Raw genomic sequence first — 21,277 nt, forward strand, 5'->3', positions numbered from 1 at the left:
TGTATTTATATAATTACATCACAACGGTTGCCAATTTTATGATAGTATTAATCAATCTCAAATTTTCCCCACCATTCATAAAAGTTACCGGGCGAGTAACACGCCTCAGCACATAAAGGGATAGTTCACCCAAAAATCATAATTATGTAATTAATAACTCACCCTCATGTCGTTCCAAACCAGTAAGACCTCCATTTATCTTCTGAACACAGTTTAAGATATTTTAGATTTAGTCCGAGAGCTCTCAGTCCCTCCATTGAAACTGTGTGTACGGTCTACTGTCCATGTCCAGAAAGGTAAGTAAAACATCAAAGTAGTCCATCTAGTCGTAGTTTTTGCTATTTTTGGACCAAAATCTATTTTCGATGCTTCAAAATATTCTAACCGACCCTCTGATGTCACATGGACTACTTTGATGATGTTTTTCTTACCTTTCTGGACATGGACAGTAGACCGTACACACAGCTTCAATGGAGGGACTGAGAGCTCTCTGACTAAATCTAAAATATCTTAAACTGTGTTCTGAAGATAAACAGAGGTCTCACGGGTTTGGAAAGACATGAGGGTGAGTTATTAATAACATAATTATGATTTTTGGGTGAACTATCCCTTTAATCAGATTTAGCGCTTTGAAGCATTTGAATTCTTTTAACGGTCCTGCAGGGGGCGCTGTGTGTTTGTACAGTGCTCTCAGGAATATTCTGTACCTGATGTTTTAGAAAACAATATTTTTACAGTTTATTTAGTTGTGGTGGAAATTATGATTCTTTCAAGAGATTCGTTCATTTTCAGTTCGTTCACCAAAATGATTCGTTCAGATTAGTTCACTGATTTGTTCAGTGACCATTTCTTCGTATTAGACCAAATATGCCAGCAGGTGGCGAAAAAGTGTATTATGTGTTATGTCTTAAGTCAAGGAACGTATTCACTTGTGACAAAAACATATTTGGTTTTATTAAAATGTGTGCATAATCGCATTCAGTATATAAAGTCTAATTAAGTTGTTCAGATGAACAAAGCACGAGGTTTTCCTGCATAATTAGCATTTTAATTGTTTGGTCAGACAGTTTGTATATTATATATTCACATTCATAAATCAGGAATTAAACGTCTAGTTATGTTCTGTATGCTAAATATGAAAACAAGCGTATGTGAAACAGTACCTATAACTGCGCTTTGCATTTTTAGAGCTTGACATGATAAATTGCCAACTGACCCGGTTTACTCATTCATTTCGCTCTCGAACGAGATAATATGTACCAGTTCATTTTATTCATGATTGACATGTGTACCAGTTCAGTCATTTCATTCACGAACGAGATTTACTACACCATTCAGCTCGTTCGCGAACGACATGGGTATCAGATCAGTCATTTCATTCACGAACGACATAATTTCATTCAACTCGTTCGCGAATGACATGTGTACCAGTTCAGTCATTTCGTTCACGAATGATAAGATTCTCTAGATCTCGTTCAGACTCATACGAAACTGTTCAGTGAAGGGCGTATTCGTTCACTAAATTCAACAAATCACATGCTCCGTTACATCTCATACTCGAAGGCTATTGGCTCTAGGTTGAGTAATGCTTTGACAGGATGAAACATTCATAGACAGTAAAAGAAATGGACACCGCGACCCCACTGGATCATACAGTGGAAACATTTCACAGATACCCGGTTCACCGAGCTGCGCATTCGCTGCTTATAGCGCCGCGCTGCTGTGGAGGGAGGAATTTCAGTGAATGTGAAATATGAGTCAGTGGATTACGTGAACGAGAAAGATTCGTTCACCTAAAAGATTCGTTCTAAAGGAACGATTCGTTCACGAACGACACATCTAAACCCGGTCCTGGAGGGCCACTGTCCAGAAGAGTTTAGCTCCAAATCGAATTAAACACAACTGAACTAGCTAATCAAGGTTTTACTAGGCAACTTCCACTAGAACTTACAGGCAGGTGTGTTGAGGCAAATTGGAGCTAAACTCTGCAGGACACCGGCCCACCAGGACTGAGTTTGGACATGCCTGGTTAAAGGCCATTTGTGTGATTTCAATCATCATGCAGTAACCAGCATCACCTTGACTCTTTTTCCATATTTATCAAGGGTGCCAGTTATTCTGACCACAACTGTATATACAAATGTGCAAAATTTGTTCATGATTTCACATTTTTGATTCGTGTGTTATAAGTGTGTTTTGCCCCACATTCATTACAGCAGCTCTGTCCAAACTGTGAGCATATGGTTTCTTTATTTTGTGATTTGTAGAATAGGATTTGTGCACCTCAGAATTTGAAATGGTGTTACTGTTGTGTTGTGTTTATGAGAAAGAACGAGTAAATAAAACATTTGCAACTCCTAAAAAAAACTTTTGTGACTTCAGTTTACTGATATGCGTGTGCTACTATTTTTACACCTGCAGATTCCACTGTCCCAGGTGATCAGTTTTGCTATAATAATACCTTCACAGAACATGGTAGTAATCAGCTATCTGTGCAAAAGCAGAGAGGTCAGTGTGATGTACTGTAGGTACAGCTGTCCAGACCAACATCTGATGTTCTGATGTCTTCAAGTGGGATCCCAGAAAACCTGCAATAAAAATAGTACAGTTCAAAATCAATTATACATAATCAATATAGCATGGCTGCCCATTCCTGTTCCTGGAGATCTTCCTTTCCTGCAGAATTCAGATCTAACCCTGATCTGGCTGTAATTGTCAACTGCTCCTGAGGAGCTGAAATTTGCAGAAAGGTAGAACTCCACGAACCGGACCCCTGTATTATAAATTATCACATCTGGTATTATTAAGTATCATTCCAAGTTTAATTTTAAGATTAGCGGAGTAGAAAATATTTGTGGTATAATACTGGGATACTGTCCAGTCCAGTGACCTTGTCATGTTTTCCTTTTCATATAATTTTCATACAATATTAATGCTACAAAATACAGTATAAAGCCCCCATAAATTTACAAACCGGATATGGATAAAAACAAGAGTGGAAAACCATGTTTGTTACATAGGAAAGCCTTCCATTGATGCGCTGTGAAGTGAATTTGGTGAGAAGTTCCTCCCTAAAGTAGAGAAAAAGACATCGACAACACCGTAAAACTGTATTTTCATAGTGGGTCATTTAATAGTTACTATTATACTTTTTTTTTTTTTTAGGTAAACATGGTAAAAAGATGCCCCAACTGATTAATAATTGAATAGTAATAGACTAGTAGTATAGTAGTTTGAGTGCAAACAAACAGTCAGAAGACACAGCTAAACAGGACACAAAAGTGAGAAATTAAGTCAACCTTTTGCATCATCTGCCAGAGTTCTGCCTCCAAATAAATGGTGATATTTTGGTACATGTAATTCAGAGAACAGGTAATCATTGTTAATTTACATATATTACCAACACTGATGCGCTGTGAAGTGAATTTGTTGAGAAGTTCCTCCCTAAAGTAGAGAAAAAGACATCGACAACACCGTAAAACTGTATTTTCATAGTGGGTCATTTAATAGTTACTATTATACTTTTTTTTTTTTTTTTTAGGTAAACATGGTAAAAAGATGCCCCAACTGATTAATAATTGAATAGTAGTAGACTAGTAGTATAGTAGTTTGAGTGCAAACAAACAGTCAGAAGACACAGCTAAACAGGACACAAAAGTGAGAAATTAAGTCAACATTTTGCATCATCTGCCAGAGTTCTGCCTCCAAATAAATGGTGATATTTTGGTACATGTAATTCAGAGAACAGGTAATCATTGTTAATTTACATATATTACCAACACTTTAACAATAGAAAGCTGGTTAACAATCTGTGAACTTACTTTTTAGGGCAATGATCACAATATAAGGGTAATATTTGGCAGACTTGTATGTTCATCTTTAGTTGTCATCATCTGAAGTCATCGTGAGTCTTAGCATCTTCTGAAGGCATCGTGAGTCTTAGCATCTTCTGAAGGCTGGATCCAAACTGGAACTGGCGTAATGTCTAGTAACTTTGAGATGGGCACCCCAAGATAGAAACAGGTAACCAAAAGGAGAAAGATTAGCATAGCTGCTGTTCATATTATTTCACACAAAAGATGATATATTTCATCACATATAACTGTAGTGCACGGTTATGAGATGTGTTATGTGTGAATTATGTTAAAATGTAATTGATCACTGTGATCTAAGCTGAATTTTCTGAATAGCGGTTTTATGTGTGAATATAGTAAAATGTAACTTATTTCTATTTTAAATAGACCCAAAACCTTTGAATGGTAGTGTACACTAAAAGTTTATGTGGCAAAGTGGGGTGTGGTTCAGGAAGGTCTGCAGCGCCCAGCTGGACAGATATTTGGGAGACGAGCACCGAGTAAAGTGCAAAATGATAAACACCTGTGTCTGATTGCAGTAACTGGCACGGAGAGATCGGATAAAAAGCCACCGGAGAACAGCAAGGTGGAAAATCAGACTGGACTGAGAGCTTGTGCATGCTTCTCCCAATAGCAGAGGGATGAACCACGCCCACTCACTACAGCTTAGTTTAGATAAAAAAAATAAAAAATAAAATTTATTCAGCAATGATGCATTAAATAGATGAAAAGTGAGTGTCACTATTCAGATAAATGCTGTTCTTTTGAATTTTTTTCCTGAAAAAAAAAGCTTTGGTGAGCATGAGATGTCTTTTCAAAAACATAAAATATCTTACTGAATTTTGAACAATAGTGTATATTTGTGGTTATTAACTGTATGGTTCAGTGTTCTTTGTAGATGTTGTCTGACAGGTGTAGCAGGCCATTAGCATTGAAGAATCTAGGAACATAAGCAATTTGTCACAGAGACAACAATATTTAGTGTACAATGCCAGTTTTATCACAAGGAACCAAGCTAAAGCAGAGAGGAAAATAAAAAGAAGAAAATAAAGAAAACTATCTCGTAACGTAACAGAATTTGTTTCTAGGTTTTCTTATTTAATAGTGCTTACTTATGGATGTCAAAGCCTTAAAAATGTAAGAAGCTTTCCCAGTTCTTCTGCGTACAGAAACTGCTAAATCTTGGAGCTTCCCCTGTTGCTGAGGTTTTTTTCCTCTCTTGAAAGGCTGAAATCAATAGTTTTGGTCAATATTTGTTTACCATGAGAGATCAAAACACATGATTCAGTTTATTGTCGCGCTGATGTAAGTGATGTCACCGATTAACGGTTAATTTACAGTTTAGATGTTTAACTTTAGGTTAAATAAATGAGCCTATTTCCAATCACCCATTTAAAATAAATAAATAAAACACAGCAAACCTTTCACAGACCTGTCAAATGCTCTCATCTACACATAAAGATAAAACTTTAATATAGAGCTCCGTCTTTGGAGTTAGCCTAATGTTACCTCCTCTGAAAAGGGTAAGATGCTAACGGACTGATTCAAAGACATTAACCATTTCTATGAAGTAAATTCAACAGAAGCGAGTCAAAATAAAAAGCAAGAGAAGTGTCAGGAACAGTTGTATGTAATATCTGTGTGATTTTAGGGACTAAACTTACCGAAAGCTTTGAAAACAGCAGCAAAAGTCAGTGATTCTCTGCTTGTCAGTTGTTGTGTTGGCCTCCGTTTCTATGGCAACTCCCTCCGCTCCAGTGTTTGAATGAAACTCGAATGTTCAGCACGCATTTAAACACGTCACAGTTACGCAGAATTTACATGAATAAACATTTAAAATTAGAACATAACTTAAATAATTTAATTAAATAATTATTAAATCATCTATAATTTTTACTAATTTATCACATTATGGGGACCAAATGTAAATATAGTAAGTATAATATAGTAAGCCTAATACCAGTACATTTTGACCTTGTAGTGACATTTTTTTAGGTCCCCATGAGGAAACAAGTTTATAAATCACACAGAATGGAGTGTATTGAAAATCTGAAATACCAGAATATTTCCTGTAAGGGGTAGGTTTAGTTGTAGGGCGATAAAAAATATGGTAAAAATTAGAGACCAGCTAAAACCAGCCTGATCAGCCTGGCCAAGCTGGGAGACCAGCTTGACCAGCTTAACCAGCCTGGCCAGGCTGGGAGACCAGCTAAAACCAGCTTAACCAGCCTGGCCAAGCTGGGAGACCAGCTAAAACCAGCCTGGCCAGGCTGGGAGACCAGCTGACCAACCAGCTAAAACCAGCTTAACCAGCCTGGCCAAGCTGGGAGACCAGCTAAAACCAGCTATTTCCAGCTAAAACCAGCCAACCAGCTTAGGCTGGTTTAAGCTGGTTTTTTCAGCAGATGTACTTAACAAATAATTTTTTATTTTCTTTTGGCAGATATCAGTTGAGGCGGTGTACCCTTCTCACACGTAAAAGTACACGACTGTCGACTTCGGCAGGTAATCCTGTCACATTCCACTCGCCATACCTAATTCGTCCCACCGAGAGCAGAGACTCAATTACCCATACATCCTTGAGTTTAACAAGTGAAAAGCGCATGCGTCGCTTTGGCCGTTATCAGTAACAACTCAACATGGTCGGAGAGGTTGTGTATAATGCGCACAGCCGCACTCGGCTGGGTAATAATTACATTACACTGAACATCTTTTAATATGCTCTCCTGGCTGCGGACTCTGAGTACTAAAACATCACGATCAGACTCAGATGACTCGCTAGCTGGGACCCCACCAAGCCTGAAAGATACCGCTGCAGGTCAGACGCAAGCATGAAGTAATGCAGTAGCTTTTTCAGTTAGGGTGCCCAGACGTCCCAAAAAATTCGGGACAGTCCCGAAATCTAAACTGTTGTCCCGAATCCCGAATCTGGTCCTAATTGTACCGAAAATTATACTAAAGCAAAATCTTGAGTAGTTATTGTCTGATAAACATTAAAAACTGTCTGCGGAGGTTGAGTCGTCCTGCAACCAGCCCCCACCGGCTGCTAAATGGCTGCAGCATCTTTTTTCCAAGTTCTAAAAAAATACCGTAGGCGGCTATCACGAATTTAGATATTCATTTATCTAATTAATCTTTATGCACAAAGACAATACAACCTTTTTGTCCCCTTTTTGTTTTAAATCTTGATAAAGAGAGCGCAAGTTGCTGCAGCTGCGAGGAGGACAGTGATGCACGCGTAGAGGAGTGATTGACAGTTCGCGGCACCGTGTACGGAAAAATACGTTTAAACTCCCGAATTTAAGCCAATCTCATCTGGTCACCCTATTCTAAGTGTATTTTTTCAAAATCCTTTTGCACATTTTATTTATGTTCAGTAGCCCTTTCTAGCTCAAGCAAATCCACAAACTAATAAAATGATTTATTATTTTTTTATAAGGTCGTCTGTTGACTGCTGTACATAAACCCCTTCAATATAGTTGTTGTTACCTCAGGGGATGAGTGGAGTCATCAAAAAACTCTCTCTCTCTTATGTTCAGTTATTTCACATTTAATAGCCTGGAAAAGGACCAGCACATTGCCATTAAAGTAAAATGACTCAACCTAAGCATAGGAGGTTGATAAAAATCCTAATTTTAGATGAAAATCTCAGATGGCATTTAGAGGTTTTTGCATCTGAACTCTTCATATATATATATATATATATATATATGTATGCGGCACCCCTTAAAGCACTGTTCTTCACAGCAGTTCAGTCAGTGTACTGTTTGAGTACATTAATTACTCCGGGATATTGGTTTGTTTGAACTCAGAGTGTCAGCCACATTAAAAAAAGTTAACAGCTTAAGTATAACAGTATACCGTGCACACAGTTTCAATGGAGGGACTTTTTTTTGACTATTGGGTGAACTAACCCTTTGGCACACAGGTTTGGTCTCGATTTTAAACCAGCGGCGCTGGGTTGGGAACGCGGACGTAAAGGAGAGCACACACGTCATGTTAAGATCGTATGTCTCCAGAGTGAGCAGTCGCCATTTTGTCAGTGTGAAAATAGCGAGAAGCGAGTGAAAGACATTATGGTAAGGAAATATTCAAAATGTAAAGTTATTGTTTATTGTTTACCCTGTTGTATGTATGGGGCGCCATTTGTAAAACAGCTCATGCTGAAAATAACAGCAACATTTTGTCACATTTAGCTTCAAACAATGTTTAAAAAAACTGTCAACTTAGAGATATTTTAAATAGTTAAATATAAATATTAAAGGTCCCGTTCTTCGTGATCCCATGTTTCAAACTTTAGTTAGTGTGTAATGTTGCTGTTAGAGTATAAATAATATTTGTAAAATTCAAAAGTTCCGTGCCAAGCGAGATATTTTATTTAACAGAATTCGCCTACATCGAACGACCAGTTTGGACTACATCCCTCTACTTCCTGCAGTAATGACATCACTAAAACAGTTTTTTGACTAACCTCCGCCCACAGGAATACACAAAAAAGGGGGCGTGGTCTTGTTTGCGCTCGCACAGAGAAGGAGGAAGAGTTGCGTTTGAAGAGTGCGTTTGTCGCCATGTTGTTGAAACGCTGTTATTTTCATCTCGGAGTCCAATCACCTTTGTTTGGCCTACGAGGGACACTGTACTTAGAGATCAATGGTTACAATTTTTTTTTTTAACTCGGTTCCCGAAAATTATAATCAGCATGTAAAACTATGTGCAGCACATTTTGCTGAGGACAGCTTCCTCAATCTCAATCAGTTTAATGCAGGATTCGCACAAAGATTATTCTTGAAAGATGGAGCAGTTCCCTCTTTGTCTGGAGAAGGCGTTGTTTATGGACCACAACCGGTAAGCGTATTTTATTATTTGGTGCGTTCAACAGTTTCAATCTCCTGCCCACTTGCTTCTCAAAACTAGTCCAAAACTAGCCCAACTCGTTTCCAGGAGGGCAACGTGCCCTTAAGCTGCTGTTGAATCACAACACAGGAACCGCTGGCACAATCAGAACTCGTTACGTATTTCTGAAGGAGGGACTTTATAGAACATGAGAGTCATCAGCCCGTTTTTATGATAGTGAAAACAGCGGTTTACAGATAAGTGAATTGTGTGAAAAATACTGTGTTTTTTTTACATGCGAAACATGAACACATGTTATATTGCACAATATATACACAATCAAAGCTTAAAAAAAAAACACGAAAACGTGACCTTTAAATGTTGCACCTAAATATTAAATGTTAAATCTAAATGCTAAATCTTAATGTTAAATATAAATGGTATATGAAAGTGTATTTAATTGTTAAAGGGATAGTGCCACAATGAACTGCCTACATAAATTATTTTTTGTATGCTGAACACATTAGATACTTAGAGGAATGTGTGTAACAAAACAGTTGGCAATAGGCACTGATTTTCCATGGTATGGAAGAATAAAAGTCAACGATTAACTGTTTGGTTACTCGCATTCCTCAAAGTATTTTCAATGTTCACTAGGAGAAAGAAATCAATACAGGTTTGGAACAAATTCATGTTAAGCAATTTATGACCAAATTTCCAATTTGAATATTACCTTAATGTAAATACATTGCATTCTCTGTTAAATAGTTTTTTCCCCTGTAAAAAAAGTAAAACCCTATTGATTTTAATTTACCATCTTTATAAACTGTAAATATGACAAATGAAACTGTATTCCTATGAAATGCAGAATGTTTTTTTAATTCTCTCAAACTTCAGACATGTCTGAAAATATTAATAGAACAAATGTTATTACAAAGAGAAACTAATTAAAAGGTTCATTTTGTAACAAATGTTTTTGTAACAAAAATGTGGTAAGAATTACAATATGTAAAAATTCAGTATTATAAAAGTGTTATCATTTTATGTAAAAAATATGTAAATTTGTTTAACATTTTTCTTAAATATACATGTAATCCAGTATATAAACTATATAATAAATGTACAAATTTCACTTTTGTGAATCCATGTGCACTTTTTTTGGAACATTTATATGTTCACTCATTTTTTATATGTCTTTGATTAAAAAGCCTTTGTCTACCATCACAGCATCACCCTCTTCAAGAAGATTCAAAATGCCAGATGACTTGGTGATCTCTTTATCAGAGATGCTTCCTGTGTAAAGACTGCTCACAAAAGTCATGCTCCCATCCGGGGAAATTCCAACCAGAGATGTAAGTGTAGTTGTGCCTTTGTAGTGTGAGTAAGTCTCAGAGTTCAGTACCTTAGAGCTGGCAGATTGGACTCGAATTTCAGTACAATCCAGGATGACTCTGGTTTTGGGGTAGATAGCTTTAAAATACTCTGGCATAAGTTCATCAACTGCAAATCTACTTGGCCATATAGGTAGACTTCCCAGCATGAAGTACAGATAATTTGCCCAGGTTACACAAATTCTACTGACTGTACTTTGTGAAACACTGAAACGCAGAGCAAGGTCTTGTTCAAGAAGGCCCAGTCTAATCCGGCAAAGAAACAAGAAAAACTGATTAAACAGGGAGAGATGCTGTGCCTGGAATACATCCCTCAGTGTGTGTTGGTTTGTTTCATTGATTCTTTGCACTTGAGCCCATGAGGCCATGCTCTGTGCTGTGGACTGTAGAGCCAAGAAAACGGCTCTTAAAGTGTCATATCCAGTGTAAAACTGGATGAGTTTTGGATTATCAATAAAGTTCTGAATGCCAAACTGATTACTTCTGAGTGCTTCATTTTCAGCAGACAGACGAGAAATTTCCTCTTGTGCAGCCACAAGCTTCTCATCTGTAGTCATGGGCTCCACACAATAGTCATGATCACTGTTGGGCATCTCTATGACATGACTAGATTGAGAGACTGAGAGTGTTAATGGGACATGTACATTTTCTTATAATTAATCCACAAGTTTTGACGCACATCTGTCTTGTTGAACTGGTTTACTCACGACACAGGAGACCATGATGTCCTTTTATTTCTTAGTTTATTTTCAACATCAATCGTTTAACACTTCTTACAGTCTTCTCACATAAATCCACTTGGTTTACAACTTATAATATATATATAGTATACAACATAATATAACCAGAACATGCAACATAACACAAATAATTGTAATACTCAATTTAAATAATGAATTATGCAATATGGCTTTTACAGAGAGAGAGAATGAGAGCAGGCAAGTAAGATTTTATACACCTATTCTATATTCATGTTTATTTCTCACTTGATGCATTTATATACCGTATTTTCCGCACTATAAGGCGCACCTTTAATGAATGGCCTATTTTAGAACTGTTTTCATATATAGGGCGCACCGGATTATAAAGCGCATAGAATAGATAGAAGATACTGCAGTCAATCGTTTGACTGGGTTTGCGTTATGCATCCACTAGATGGAGCTGTGCTAAAGGGAATGTCAACAAAACAGTCAGATTGAGCGCCTTGATCCATATATAAAGCGCTCCAGATTATAAGGCCTGTCTTTTTTGAGAAAATTAACGGCTTTTAAGTGCGCCTTATAGTGCGGAAAATACGGTACACATTTTGTACGATAGATTTCCACTAACCATTCTTCATTGCTTGGTCCATCCTTTGTAGAACTGCAGAGAAAGAAGAGAACAGTCATGTAACAATAGTACACAGTTGGTTGCATAAAATAATGTGAACACCAATTATTATAGGGGTTAATAACATTTATGTAGGTTGTGGGGGGTGGGGGGACATTATGAATATAATTTATTCATATTTTTGTTTATATTCTCTTGTTTGTCTATTATTGGTTTTACGCAGAGTTTAGTAGGCTATTGGCTGAGGGTGAAATTGGTAACAGGTTAGATATCCAAATAGAGCTAATTATCAGAACCTATTTAACAAAAACATCTGTAACCTTAAACTCAGTTGTTGTGCATTTAAAAAACAGATTTTAAGATTAGGTCTATGACTAATTATTATTATGACTTCATCATCGAAAAATAATATAAAAACTAAAAGTGAATGATGGGGGCCATCAAACACTAATAAAGATTGTGAACAAAACAACACAAAACAACTTCAAGAAATTTTAGCTATTTTGCAGGTATTACATTTTTGTGTTAAAGTGAAATTATAGTGAACCCTTTAGTAATTAATAAAGAATAATCAGATAATTCATATTTTATTCAATTTTAACATGCATACTGCCCACATTTAAACTAATTTAACAAACATTTTATAATCAAAACTTAAAAAATTTAGAAGCAAACTAAAGGCATATTTCATTTCCATTATAGGCTAATAAGTGGATTTTAACAAAGTTGCTACTATAGTAGTACTTTTTACTTGTCCTTTTACTCAAGTAACTTTGAAAATGAACAGGCCTACTTATAATTTTACTGGATTAATATTTTATTGGGGTATCTGTACTTTTACTCAAGTACTTGATTTGTGGGCCACAGCCTGATTAGTGATTATTTGCGTATAACTGTTCATTAGTAGTTACTTCACACTCACAGTTATTTTTCTTGAACCTTAACTAGTAGATAATTAATAGTAGTTCTTCAATAGGTATGACAGAATTCATTAGTTATTGATTAGCTAACTTTTTCAAAAAAGTTGTCGTTTACATCAACCCGCATAAATACGCCGTCGAGCGCCATCATAACTATGCCAAGCCTATGGGCGGCAGTGTAGGGAGAAGGATAAAGCCATGCAAGCCAATCAGAATCCTCAAAATCGAGCAACTTCCTGTTCCTTTCAAAACAACACAGACATGGCCTCTGCTCCTCGATATAATACAGCAGTTGTGTTTGCAAATGCAAACAGACCAAAAGCGTTTGCACAACCGTAAAAATGAGTACCACCTTAACAACATCCATGATCAAACAGTAACGTTACCCAAACAAACTCTAAACATAGGGCGCTCACATGACGTTAAGCATTTTCTGGCGCATAATGTGACGTTTGAGAACCTAAAACCCCGTTTCTCCCAGTTGACATGGCAACACATAACCGGCGTTTTTAGAAATCTCCACTTTGGCCGGAGTTTTTAGAAATAATCGTTTTCAGGGATAAAAACGGCGTTTTCGTGTAAATGACAGGCCAAAACGCAGGGAAATATCTGCGTTTTCCCATCGTGTAAACGGGGCCTGAGAAATTTTACACTTTTATCCACTTAATTAGCTCATTTAAAATTTAATGCCTGCTACAGGTCTCAAAAAAGTTGGCATGGAGGCAACAAATAGCTAAAAAAGCAAGCAGTTTTGAAAAGATTCAGCTGGGAGAACATCTAGTGATTAATTAAGTTAATTGATATCAGGTCTGTAACATGATTAGCTATAAAAGCTTTGTCTTAGAGAAGCAGAGTCTCTCAGAAGTAAAGATGGGCAGAGGCTCTCCAATCTGTGAAAGACTGCGTAAAAAAATTGTGGAAAACTTTAAAAACAATGTTCCTCAACGTCAAATTACAAAGGCTTTGCAAATCTCATCATCTACAGTGCATAACATCATCAAAAGATTCAGAGAAACTGGAGAAATCTCTGTGCGTAAGGGACAAGGCCGGAGACCTTTATTGGATGCCCGTGGTCTTCGGGCTCTCAGACGACACTGCATCACTCATCGGCATGATTGTGTCAATGACATTACTAAATGGGCCCAGGAATACTTTCAGAAACCACTGTCGGTAAACACAATCCGCCGTGCCATCAGCAGATGCCAACTAAAGCTCTATCATGCAAAAAGGAAGCCATATGTGAACATGGTCCAGAAGCGCCGTCGTGTCCTGTGGGCCAAGGCTCATTTAAAATGGACTATTTCAAAGTGGAATAGTGTTTTATGGTCAGACGAGTCCAAATTTGACATTCTTGTTGGAAATCATGGACGCCGTGTCCTCCGGGCTAAAGAGGAGGGAGACCTTCCAGCATGTTATCAGCGTTCAGTTCAAAAGCCAGCATCTCTGATGGTATGGGGGTGCATAAGTGCATACGGTATGGGCAGCTTGCATGTTTTGGAAGGCTCTGTGAATGCTGAAAGGTATATAAAGGTTTTAGAGCAACATATGCTTCCCTCCAAACAACGTCTATTTCAGGGAAGGCCTTGTTTATTTCAGCAGGACAATGCAAAACCACATACTGCAGCTATAACAACAGCATGGCTTCGTCGTAGAAGAGTCCGGGTGCTAACCTGGCCTGCCTGCATTCCAGATCTTTCACCTATAGAGAACATTTGGCGCATCTGTTACAGGCCCCGTGAAGAAAGCCTTGTTTACAGATTAGAAAGTCCTGTGAAAACAGGAAAAATTGAAGAGACAGGAGCAAACGTGTATGCGTCGCACATAATCTCCAGCAACTGTTTATTCAATGTTTTTTTTCACATTGTTTTCAAATAAAGTGTTTTTTTTCTAATTAGTGCATAAGTGTCATTCTTTCATTTTCTCTATTATCACAACAATGCACCTTTCACATTCACATTTTCCTTTTTTTTCCTCCACATAAAATTATACATTATAGCTTTTCACATGGCTCCTTTAAATCTACTCAGAATGAGCCAAAGGGTATTTTATGTATACAAAATCAACACATGACTAAACATGTAAGGTCTAGAAACCTGAGAAATATATGTAACCCATACATAAACATTATAATTACTGATTTTAAAATCAGCACTGCCATCACGTTACATTAACATTAGTTTTTACCTCTGAATTGCAGGAAATAGAACAGTATTACATGCATTTGCACTGAAATGGCTGTTTGACACATTTGGCTGGAGAAATACATTGATATGAACTCTAATAAACCAAAACACAAGTTGAATACAAGTTAACTAATAAATGAACGCTATACTTGGTAACTGGAGCCTGCATGAATCAAATTAAATGCATTACACGAGCACATATTGTTACAGCGTCCACAAAATGGCGGACAATCTACACACATTCACTATTTTCACCAACCAGAACATTTATACACAAAATATTGACAACATAAACATACACATAGATCTCACATGACTTGTATGCATATTGTTTCATTGTTGAGAAAGGCATACCTGTGAAAACAGGAAAAATTGAAGAGACAGGAGCAAACGTGTATGCGTCGCACATAATCTCCAGCAACTGTGAGTGCGCCTGCGCAATACAGCTCCTGTATCAGTTCACTTTTTAGAATAAAAGTCCCAGTCCTCGTTTCACTTTTTAAAATAAAAGTCCCGATCTCACAGACCCAACACAATGCTCTATTAAAATGAGCAAATTAAAGGAAAGAAAATGATTTCAATCAGAACCACAAAATTGACATTTTAGGATGTCACATCCTCCCCGACAAAATGAAAAAGGCTCCAGTTACAAAAACTCAAACAATTCAATGCAATATTTTTTTTCAAAATACCACTTATTTTGCTCAATATACTGGCACTGTATATGGGAAAGGTGTAAATGTGTTCATTTCAGTGTAAGGTGTAGTCTGAAAGGGGTGTGGTAGGGGATAATGTGTTGCCCACCCAGGTAAGTATGGTAGTGTATATGCTGCTATACTGTGGAGTGCAGGCTGAGTTTGTATCGAGGGTTGACCAAGTGTCTCATATGTGAACATGCTCTTTGGTTTTCTCTCTCTGGCAGATCGTCTCAGTATCATCGGATCTTCTTCTGCTAGATAGTCCCTTGTATCATTTATCCAAAGACTCTCGATTTCACCATCTTCTTCACTCCTTTGTGAGGGTATGGAGCAGTGAGCAGGTTCATCCAATGAACGACTGTTTTGAGTATATCCTTCATGTAGTGGCACTTGTATTTGATCTTGCTCTCCACTTGCAGACGCTGGTGTCACCACTTCCACCAGTGGATTCTCCTGACTTGGTTCTGTACTTGGACGGTAAGTATTTTCCCTTCTAGGCTCGGCCCAACTTGAAGGAATCCTCAACCAATACTCTCCAGTGTCGTCCTCGTCTGAATCCGTCTGTTCTCCCCCGTGGTAAGTAAGCTCCTTGCTCTGTCTCTCTCTGTCCTTTTGTCCATTTTGCTTCTGCTTCACAGGTTTCCCAAGATCTGAAGGAGTTTCCACAGGTAAATCATTTACCAACAACAGCAGGTTTCGATGCAAGGTGCGTTCTCCCTTCTTACCTCCATTCTCAGGGCTCACCTTATACACTGGGTTATCAGCCACTTGCTCTTTGACCACATAGATAGTTTTCTCCCAGTATGGTCTGAGTTTTCCCGGGCCTCCACGCTCACTGAGGTTCCTGACTAACACCCTGTCTCCAGGTCTTAGCACTACACCTTTGACTTTGAGGTCATACTGAGCTTTGCCTCGTGCACTTGCCTGCTTGCTGTTCTCGCTTGCTATTTGGTATGCTTCACCCATTTTTCTAGCCCACTGTTCGGCAAAACCTCTGGGTGTTTGCCCCTCGTCTTCTTCAACCAGCCCGAAGATCAAGTCAATAGGAAGTCGAGGATGTCGTCCATACAGCAGGTAGAATGGGGAATACCCAGTTAACTCATGGCGAGTGCAATTGTAGGCATGTACAATCTGGGGTAGGTGATCTTTCCACTTTGATTTTTCTTCCTCAGCCATTGTTCGAAGCATTTGCAGGAGCGTCCGGTTAAATCTCTCAGCTGGGTTCCCTTGAGGATGATATGGAGATGTTCTTGAATGACGCACTCCAGCCAGTTGTCGGAGATTTCTGAACAGCTCATTTTCGAACTCTCTGCCCTGGTCATGATGTAGTTTCCCTGGATAGCCAAACCGAGGGATGTAGTCATTAAACAACCGTTCAGCCGCTGTCCGTCCGGACTTGTTTCTTGTAGGGTAAGCTTGAGCGAATCGTGTGAAATGATCTACAACCACTAGTATATACTCATATCCTCCCCTACTCTGTTCCAGGTGCAGATAGTCGATGCAGACAAGTTCCAATGGCGAGCTGGAAGTTATACATCCCATGGGTGCTCGGACATGAGTGACTGGTTTTTTTGCTTTGATGCATGGACACCTTTTGGTGATATACTCCTCCACTTCTCTCTTCATATGTGGCCAGTAGAACCTCTCTCTCATCAAGTGGATTACTCTTTCTTGGCCTAGGTGTCCCATCCTATCATGCAGGTACTCCAGGGCAAGTTGTCTATACTTAGTCGGCAGGACGAGCTGTTTCCTTCCAGCCACGTGCCTATACAGGCATCCATCTTCCAAAGACAGCTTGCTCCATTCTCGTAAGAGTTTCCTGGCTGGACCAGTCACACTTCTCCTCCTGTCTTCATCCGGCACCTCACCTGACTCTTTCATCTCCATTATCCTAGAGACCACTGGATCATCCTTTTGAGCTTTGGCGAGTTCGACCTTGCTTATAGGTGGCAATGAGGGGGCAGGGGATAATTGGTCCAGGTCTTCGTGAGACATACTGAGTGCTGCAATCCAAGCCACATCCTTCTTCCTGGCAGCATGAGTTCCATCCCAGACCGCTCGTATCACCTCTGCCGACAGGTCCTCCGTGCACTCCGTGACATATTTCTCCATGTCAAGGGGAAGGCGTGATAGCGTGTCAGCATCAATGTTCGCTTTGCCAGGTCGATGTTTGATTTCAAAGCGAAAATCTGACAGTTCTCCCACCCAACGATGGCCTACTGCATTTAGTTTTGCAGTGCTCATAACATAGGTTAAGGGATTATTGTCTGTGTAGATGATAAAGTGAGGGGCGTAAAACAAATAGTCTCTGAACTTCTCGCATACCGCCCACTTTAATGCAAGAAACTCCAGCTTCCCACTATGCAGTCTGTAGTTCTTTTCAGCTGGGGAAAGGGTCCTAGAACCATAGGCAATGACCCGCAGCCCTCCATTCTGGTGCTGATAAAGGATAGCCCCGAGTCCCCTTTCTGATGCATCAGTGTGTAGCACGAATGGGAGGTCGAAGTCTGGGTAAGCCAAGACCGGGGGATTTACCAGCATGTCAATGAGCAGGTCGAGTGTTTTCTGGTGCTGACAGGTCCATTCTACTGGTGTTCGAGAGGGCATCTGGGGACACTTTCTCTTCCTTTGACTGTACTGATGCATTGTTGCCCCCGGCTGAGTCTGGAGCAATTCGTAGATTGGTTTGGCCACACGTGAAAAGTCTTGTAGGAATGGGCGATAGTATCCGAGGAATCCAAGGAGTCTACTCACCTCTCCTACGGTTTGAGGTTTGTTACTCTTGAGTGAAGTCACTGCTTCAAGATCACGAGGATCTATCCTCACTCCTTCGGCTGACACTAGGCGACCCACGTACCGGACTTCATGGCGGAAGAGTTCACACTTCTCAGGCCTAAGTTTTACTCCGTGGCGCCTAAGAGTCTGAAGAACTTTTCGGATTACTCCTACATGTTCCTCAAATGACCGGGCATAACACAACACGTCATCAAGGTATGGGGCACAGCACTCATCTCTGAGATCGTCCAGCATCCCCTCCATACTGCGCTGGAATGCCGCAGGTGCATTGGACAGCCCGAATGGGATTCTCAACCACTCATATAGGCCCCATGGAGTGATGAAGGCGGTCATGTGTCTAGAACCCTCGGCTATGAAGCCCTGGTGGTACGCTTTTCCTTGGTCAAGGATGCTAAACCAAGAATACCCTCCCAGGGTGTCAATCAGGTCTTGAATCCTCGGCAAAGGGTGCCTGTCCGGTACAGTCTTCTTATTGAGGAGGCGATAGTCTACACACAAGCGTAGTGAGCCATCCTTTTTTCGAACACAGACTACAGGGGCGGAGTAAGGGGACTTAGATTTTACAATCCACCCTTTTGCCAGGAGATCTTGGATATAGTCCTTGACTTCTTTGAACAAAGGCTTGGGTATTGAGGAGTAGGCACGTTGTACTGGTATGTCATCTTTGAGGTTGATGGACATTTGGAGACTCGGGATGCAGCCAACATCATTTCCATCCCTGGCAAAGGATGAAGACTCCTCGTTCAGCATTTTCCTAACCACTGCTTGCTGATCCTCACTCAGATGGCTAAGATCAACAGGTGGGTGCCACAATGTCGAGCTTTCATCCACCGCTGCCACCGATGCCTCATGAATCGTCCCACTTGCCTTTGTCCCACTGGATCTGTCCGCTTCCAATACCGTTTCAACAGGATGGACGTACCCTAGGATTGTGTTGCGAGGTAAGGTAATGTCGCATGTAGAGTGGTTGCCGATAGGGACTGCAAAGTATGGGCTTCCTGAGCTCTTGACTTCCAAAAGACCTTCACCTATGTCCAACTGCTCCAACTGCACATTGTCCTCATCTGGCTCAAACAAGGCTGCTGTGCCGGACTGATCCATTTTGGGTGGCACTCTGCACTTTACCCAAGCTACCTGACCTGCTGGTATCAAAACGCCATCTCGATTTATTCTCAACCGCCCCCACTGTCCGCTGTGCTCGGGCGTCTGTACAAAACTAACCAGGGTCTGGGCTTGCTCACTTGATACTGCTATTGCACTGGAGAGCAATGAAACTAAAGTAGGAACTAGACGCTCTGGTTGGCCCTGAATTAGTTCTTCCACCACATTAAAGCCGAGCAGCGGCCTCTCAATTGGGATGTGGCTCACCAGAAAAGGAACATTAATTGAGAGGTCAGGGTTATCGTTCCCTTGTAAGTTGACAGTTATTACAGCCCACCCGTCAAAGGGTATTAGATCTCCATTGACGGCATACACTTCTAACTTCTCTGTCATTCCCATGAGCTCCACAAGAGGCCTTACTTCTACAGTGGGTAAGTATTTGTCCTTCCATGTTCGATCAATCATGCTTACTTGAGCCCCGGTATCAAGCAATGCGGTGACCGCGAGGCCATTGAGATTACACTGGGCCAGCGCCTTCTTTCCTATCAACTTGATAATAGTTTCTTTCTTAGTTCCAGACGGCAATGGACCAGCCACACCCTGATACATTTCTTTGGCACTGAGGGTTTGATTCTTACAACAGGGAGAGGTTCTTGTGGGTTTAAGCTTTACAGGGTGAGGTTCAATTCCTGAAATGGGGTCCTCAGTGCTTTGGGACATAGAGAGTTTGGTCACTGGTCGTCCCTTGGCAGTGACCGGTTCCCGTTTCCCTGCAGTCTTTGCTTCCCAGGACATCCTCGAGCCTGGTGCCCCTCTTCGCCACAGAGAAAACAATGAACGCAGCTCTGTTGTCCCGCTTCGACACATCTGGGGCAACCACGGAGTCTCGCCCTTTGCTGTGGAGGGTGACCTCTAACAAAACATTGACAGGTGTGTTCAGGTTGTGGCCTCAGTGTTGACTGTCGCATGGAGTTTACCATACTGGTAAGTGCGTCAATACGAGCAGTAAGTTCTATAATTGGATCACTCCTACTTTTCTGACCAGGTGTCTCTTTTACCCCTTTGTTTGGATCACTTTCGAGTTGGGCACAGCTTGCAGTGCTTTGCTTGGGCCGAGTTATCGGTCCCAATCTTCGCGCTCGCTCATTTTCATCATTAGTGATTTTCATCACATTTCTTACGATTGCCTCATCTGTGATACTGTGATCAGCCAGCAGGGGTTTGAGCTCACTCCTAACATCTTTATACTTGTGCCCCAGGCCCTGATATACAGTATGGAGAAACACGTCTTGGATTGTGGCTGGGCTGTACCTCACATCCGTGTTAGACTGTTTGATAGCAAAGAGTATTTTCTGCTTAAGGCCTATTGCCCTGTACAGAAACTGTTGTGGAGTTTCAGTCTCCATCTGTTTTGCACACATTAGTTCCTGAAATAACTCTGTGCTACTTTTGTCCCCTAGGTGTGACTGAAGGAACCTCTTAAGCTCTTCCACTGTCATATCTTCCTTATTCATAATCATTTCTTTGAAGTTACCTGGTTTAATTACACGCAATATTCCCCTGACCAGTTCAGCTTCACTGAAATTCTCTTTGACTCCATCGTCGATTTGTCGGCACACACTGGCATATGTGATATCAGATGCATAGTCGCCAATTTGTCCCCCTTGTATCTTAAATTCACGACGTTGCAGGCAGGAGAGATCTCGTAAAGAGACCACCTTCTCAGTGAAACCCTGTGAAGTACGTTCAACATTATTACTAGCCAAAGGTGTGTCACTGTATATCACAGGTGGGTTAGCAGTGGAATGCTGTGTATGTGGTGTAAGATACTGAAGGAGCTTCCTGCTCAGCTCTTCAAAATCTGAATGCATGACAGGAGGATTGGTGCTAGGGCCTGTATCTAACCCTCCAGCTCTCCCCAGGTCAGTTGTAGTGTTAGGTGATTCTAAATGTACAGTGTCTGCAGTGATCATGTGGCCTGTAGAGGTGCGTGTATATAAAGTGGGTGCAGGGTTTACATTAACATCAACATCGACATTACTCTCAACCTCACCATGATGATGATCAGACACTGGAGCACCATGCTCTTGTCTAACAGCCTCCACAGTCCCTTGCAAAACCAAAAGTTCAGTCATACCTCTGTCCTCCGATTCTAACAGGTTGGTGCTGTAC

The 21,277-nt window shown here is 40.3% G+C and overlaps 1 protein-coding gene and 1 long non-coding RNA gene across 3 annotated transcripts in view; both read right to left on the bottom strand.

Moving 5' to 3' along the window:
* LOC132101425 (galactose-specific lectin nattectin-like) overlaps positions 1-21,277 on the bottom strand; it is a 116,013-nt gene that overhangs the window by 58,169 nt on the left and 36,567 nt on the right. The window lies entirely within an intron of this gene.
* On the bottom strand, positions 2,992-5,057 carry LOC132101930 (uncharacterized). Its single transcript, XR_009423240.1, has 3 exons — positions 4,967-5,057; positions 3,822-4,519; positions 2,992-3,071 (listed from the first exon to the last, which is right to left on the bottom strand). It is a non-coding gene; the product is annotated as an uncharacterized LOC132101930 (long non-coding RNA).

Source organism: Carassius carassius, chromosome 23, assembly GCF_963082965.1.
Source record: "Carassius carassius chromosome 23, fCarCar2.1, whole genome shotgun sequence".
NCBI lineage: Eukaryota > Metazoa > Chordata > Actinopteri > Cypriniformes > Cyprinidae > Carassius > Carassius carassius.